The 5,700-nt window shown below is 37.6% G+C and overlaps 1 long non-coding RNA gene across 1 annotated transcript; it reads left to right on the plus strand.

Moving 5' to 3' along the window:
* Positions 1-2,379: 2,379 nt before the first annotated feature.
* Positions 2,380-3,733, plus strand: LOC120112733. The gene is made up of 5 exons (XR_005514384.1): positions 2,380-2,505; positions 2,597-2,689; positions 2,955-3,022; positions 3,118-3,530; positions 3,675-3,733. It is a non-coding gene; the product is annotated as an uncharacterized LOC120112733 (long non-coding RNA).
* Positions 3,734-5,700: the final 1,967 nt, after the last annotated feature.

The raw sequence follows: 5,700 nt of genomic DNA on the forward strand, positions 1-5,700 counted from the left end.
CCGCGGAGTGGTGGGGGTCGTCAGGGCTGAGTTGTCAGGAGATTTGGAGGTGAGGCGGGAGGGCTTCGCCTCCTTCGCCGCCGCAGCCACCGCAGGGCTTCCGGTCAGAGGGATTTGGGTGGAGTAGTTTTGTTTTGGGTGGAGAGAAGAAAGATAGGGGGATTAGAGATGGACCATCGGGAAGAAAGTAGGGGGATTAGAGATGGATTTCTTAGAGGGTGGAGATTCTTAGAGGGTGGGGACCATCACTATTTTGGTTTTGGTCTTGGTTTTCCTTCCCTCACGTTACTCCTTATCCAGCTGGGCCATCGGGAAGAAAGATGGGGATTAGAGATGGACTTCTTAGAGGGTGGAGATTCTTTTAATTGTTTCTACTCCTTTCTGTTTGGGTTGAATGGTTGCCGTGCTGTGAGGTAGCTTGGGTATCGAAGGAGAGATGGGAGATGGGAGATGGGAGATGGGAGATGGTGGGATGGGACTTCTTTTAAATTAATTATTTTTCCATGCTTCTATTTAAGGATTATATTAAACTGAAGAGGCTTCTTGTCTATCATTGTTAGATTCATGCATCTTTGTTGAAATAGTATACTTGACAGCTATCTATTTTCATATCATTTTTTTAACTATTTTATACTTATTAAAATTTATTATTATTATAATAATAAAAAAAGAAAAGGCCTCATTCACTGAATTTGTCTTAGGCCCCCAAATGTATTGGGCCGCCCCTGGTTTTTTGCTGCAACTTTTTTTTGCAGGATACAAAAATAAATCTATAAACTAATCAATTTAACTTGATGAAGTACTTTGTAGGTCAGTCAAAATGGACAAGAGTTGGATGACAATAAAAAATAGAATGATTGCAAAACTTTTACAGTATTATCATTCGTTATTAAGATGCTTCATATTAAGGTGTACAACCAGTGGAGCAATTCCTCTTTTGACATGAACATGAAGGTATACAAGGAAATTCTACCGGAGTGTGATAAGTCTGTTCCATGGACCCTTTATGAAGTCAAGAAATTTTTACGAGATTTGGGTTTGGGATATGTGCTAATTCATGCATGCAAATATGATTGTGTTCTTTTTTGGAAGGAGAATGCGAACCTGGAGAAATGCCCTATATGTGATGAGCCTAGATATAAGCTGAATGATGGTAACGGTAAGAAGATTCCTCATAAAATTTTGCGGTACTTTCCCCTGACACCGAGATTGAAGCGCTTATTTTTGTCTCCGAAAATAGCTGTAGATATGAGATGGCACAAGAAGAAGCGAGTGGATGACGAAATATTAAGACATCCGGCTGATGGGGAGGAATGGAAGAACTTTGATCGGCAACATCCTGAGTTTTCCAAGGATCCGCGGAATGTGAGGTTAGGGCTAGCCACCGATGGTTTCAATCCTTTTGGAAATATGAGCACATCGTACAGTATGTGGCCTGTTATCGTGATGCCTTATAATCTTCCACCTTGGAAGTGTATGAAAGAGCAATTTTGTATGTTGTCATTGCTTATTCCCGGAAAAACAGCTCCCGGTAAAGAAATAGATGTTTACTTGAGGCCATTAATTGATGAGTTGAAAGAGCTTTGGAAGGATGGCGTGCAAACTTATGATGCCTCTAGTGGAAGTACATTTAGAATGCGTGCTGCTCTCATGTGGACCATTAATGACTTTCCTGCATATGGTAATATGTCTGGATGGCCAACAAAAGGTTATTTGGCTTGTCCCATTTGTAACGAAGATGCTTCATCAGAATGTTTGAGGAGTAAGATTGGCTATATGGGTGCGAGGCGTTTCTTGCCTGAGAACCACACATGGCGAAAGAGCAAGCTCTTTAATGGTAAAAGTGAGGACAGGTCAAGGCCACGAGAGTTCACGGGAGAAGAGATCTTGGAGCAAATTAATTCAGGGACATACAAGCCGTTGGGCAAGCATCCAAGCATTAATAAGAAAAGAAAAAGGGGCAAAGATGCTGACACGATTTGGGCCAAGAAAAGCATTTTGTTTGATCTCCCTTATTGGAAAACACTCAATCTGCGTCACAACTTGGATGTCATGCACATAGAAAAGAACATTGCAGAAAATATTGTTGGGACATTACTGGGCGTAGATGGGAATGTGTCCAATTAAGGGCATACCGACGTGGCGGCATGTAGACGAGGCTACTCAATCTGCTATCATACAATCTGTCCTTGTAATTATTTATTGCATAATATTTTTTTACATACTTGTAATAGTTGCATTGATCATACTACATAATGATTTTACTTATGTTTTTAGGACAAGTTCAAAATCTCGGATGATTATTATGGCAATCTAGTAGCTCAGCAAGCTGTCCATAGAAAATGCTACAATATTCACAGAAATTGGAGGCACAATATTAAATTGCATTACAAGCATGTTAAGAACGTCTTACATGTGGATCCTTATAGTCATCCATACGAACATGTGACTCAAGAGGATTGGCGCCACTTAATTGACGATGTGTGGAAAAGCAAAGAACACAAGGTAACTTACATATTTAGTGCTTCAGAGTTTATAAGTAAAATATTTGATCATAATGTTTTCTTTTGATTTTTAATTTGTATTTTTTTTGAAGGTGAGATCAAAAGCTGGCAAAAAGAATAGGAAAAAGCTTGAGTACAATCATTGTTCAGGATCTCGGTCATTTGTTGCAACAATGACTATACAGGTAATATATTTTTGAGTATGTACTGGCTATATTTTTAGTGAATTGCCTGTGAAACAGTCTATGGGATAGTTTTGGCTATTGTAAAACAGATAATTTGCTGCAAGTAGATTTTTTATTCTAGTTTGCTGCATGTATATTTTTGGAATCATTTATGCAAGTAGATCTGACAGTTATTCTAGTTTTTTTATTATATAGTGGCTATATGCTAATCTAAATTACACTTTGCAGCCGGAGTTTAATGGTTCTGAAAACCTTAAATTTCCAGAATTCTATAAGAAAACTCATACCAAGAAGAACAAAGAGTGGATTGATCCTATTTGCGCCGTGAAACATGTAGGTATCTAAAATCTCAATAATAATTTAAATCACTTTATGCTTTTGCAAGATTATATATACATTTAATTCTGTTGTTACCTTTGCATTGACAGTCAAAGATGTTGAGCTTGCGAGAAGAATCTTCCCAATCCGGTGTGCAATTAACATCAGAGGAGATGTCTAGGCAGGCACTTGAAAAAAGGAAGAGATACATTCTTGGATTTGGGGATGGGCCGAAGCCCTCTTCATCTTCTTCCACACCTAGTCGTGTGTCACAAGACCATGTTGGGGAGTTACAGAAACTTAAAGCTGAGATGGAGGAGATGAAGATGGAGCGTGAGATGGAGCGTGAGGAGCTGCGGAGGCAATTGGAACAGGAGAGGAGAGAGCGAGAGGAAGAACAGAAGCAAATTGCACATCTTACAAGTTTGGTGACAGAGTTCTTAAAGGAAAAGACTCAAACGCATAAGTCGTCTATCCATCATGATGGGGCCATGTATTCAACTGGTGGCACAAATACTCGTTGGTATGTATTCTCATTTATATTACGTAGGTTATTTAGAGATTTGGACCAAGTTAAGCGAAATATCATTGTGAACTTATACTTGAATTTTAGTTTATTATTTTTCACATGTGGTTATTGATTGTGTATTCTTTTTTGCTTTCTCAGATACATGGTGGAGTTATGAGCATGTGAATCTAGTTTTTGGTACATGGATAGCTTTTGTTCAGATGATCATGGTGGAGTTGTCTACAAGCAGAAATCAGTTTTTTGTTTATTCATATTTTTATCTACATGATGGTTGTTTGGATGAATTGCAAGATCAGATATTTTGGAATTTTTAATTTACATTTTGATGTGTTTGGTGATGATTATCACCTTAACATATGGTATGGATGAAACATTTTGATGAATGGTTAATAGGTTTGCTTGACTTTGTGTATGAATGATATTTATAATGAATGATTATGGATTCTCCAACATTGTGTATACTTCTATTTGGATGAGCAAATGTATTGTGCAATATGCATAATGGATAGGCTGGCTGTGTTGGTTGTACAGGATTTGGAACGAGCTCAAAATAAATATTAAGCTTATAATTTGAATTATTAATTAAATACAGGTTAATACTTTCTGCCACCAAAAAATGTTTGTTGCCAATGCATTCCAATACATTCTACGACCAAACTATTGGTGGGGGAAGATAGACATTCAGTGACCATATTTTTGGTAGCGGAAGACAAACATTCCACGACCAACTATTTGGTCGGCGTGGGAATTAGCGACAACAAATTTGGTCGCTGAAAAGTTGCTTCGGCAACCAAACGTTGGTCGTTGTTGGTGTACCTTAGGTGACCACACAATATTGGTCGCCAAAACCTTTCAGTGACTAGGGTTCGGCGACGAAGAGTATTTTAGTCGCGAAAAGGTTTCGGCGACCAAATATGGTTATTCGGCGACTCGAATCTTAGTCGCGGAATATGTATTTTCTTGTAGTGCATAAACCTTGTTTTGTTGCATGGAGGGAATAATTAACCTTAATGAGAAAGTTCAATCCTTAAAGGCTTGTTTGGATATTCCTGCAAGAATATTCTGCCTAGCATGTATCTTGTAAAGAGCCCACCAAAATTCTAACCCAAATTCTAGCGTTTGTTAGTAGCCTGCACGAAGGAAAGAACAAGGGCCATAGTTAATTGGAGGAAGGATGGATGGATCTTCTATCTATCCTTCGGTGTGTTTTGGTGAAATATAAAAGGATGGACGAAGATTCCTTCTCTATTTATTTTGGGAAGAATGAAAGAGAGGATGAATCATATTTATGTGATATTTTTACTAAATTATCCTTTAATAAAAAAGATGGCATATGGGTTGCTTATCTTTTGTCAAAAAATTAATAAAAAGTAATTTTGTTAATGCAAAAATCCACCATTCACATGCTTCATCCATCCTTATTGGGAGGGTAGAAATTGGTGTATGGACAATTATCTTTTTTTCATCCATTTTTTTTGTTTTTTGTTTTTTTTGGATCAAACAGTGGATTGAGGCTATCTAGCCTTTCAACTCCATCCTCTCTCTCTAACCCAAATAATACTGGTGTTCCAATGAGTGTAGGTTATGGACGTTTTCACTCTCACAACTAATTCTCTCTCTCCAACCTTAATTATAATTCGATGAATAATATAACTGGCCTTCGAACAAGCTTTTCATGTTTAATTGTGCCAGATGATCAAGCATATTAGTGTTGTTTTTAAGCAATTCCCAGGATTCGAACCTGGACTTCCTTTGTTGAGCCTCAAGATTTGATCGCTAAAGTTTGCTTGCGAGGTACACTGCAGGGAAGATGCGAAAGTATTGCAAGACGATGTCGTTTTTTCTTGATTTTTCAAACTCATCCAATTTAATTGTTATCAGAGAACTCTGAAAGTAGAACGATTTCTCACTTCCATCACAAAGTAGAACAAGCGGAGTCTTCAGAGATCCACCAAGAAAGGCATAGGCACCAATGCAACTACTACTAAACTGTAAATAGTTTTTTTTTTTCTTTTTTTCTTTTCTTTTTTTTGAATGCCGTGTAGAAAATAGAGGTACGTAAGAAGAACAAATAATTGTACCATTATTGATCAAATATTCAATAATCAAATATAACCAATCTCGCGTTTATACCAGAGAAGAGATATCAAGAACTAAACGAAGA

The sequence above is a fragment of the Phoenix dactylifera genome, chromosome 12 (genome assembly GCF_009389715.1).
Source record: "Phoenix dactylifera cultivar Barhee BC4 chromosome 12, palm_55x_up_171113_PBpolish2nd_filt_p, whole genome shotgun sequence".
NCBI lineage: Eukaryota > Viridiplantae > Streptophyta > Magnoliopsida > Arecales > Arecaceae > Phoenix > Phoenix dactylifera.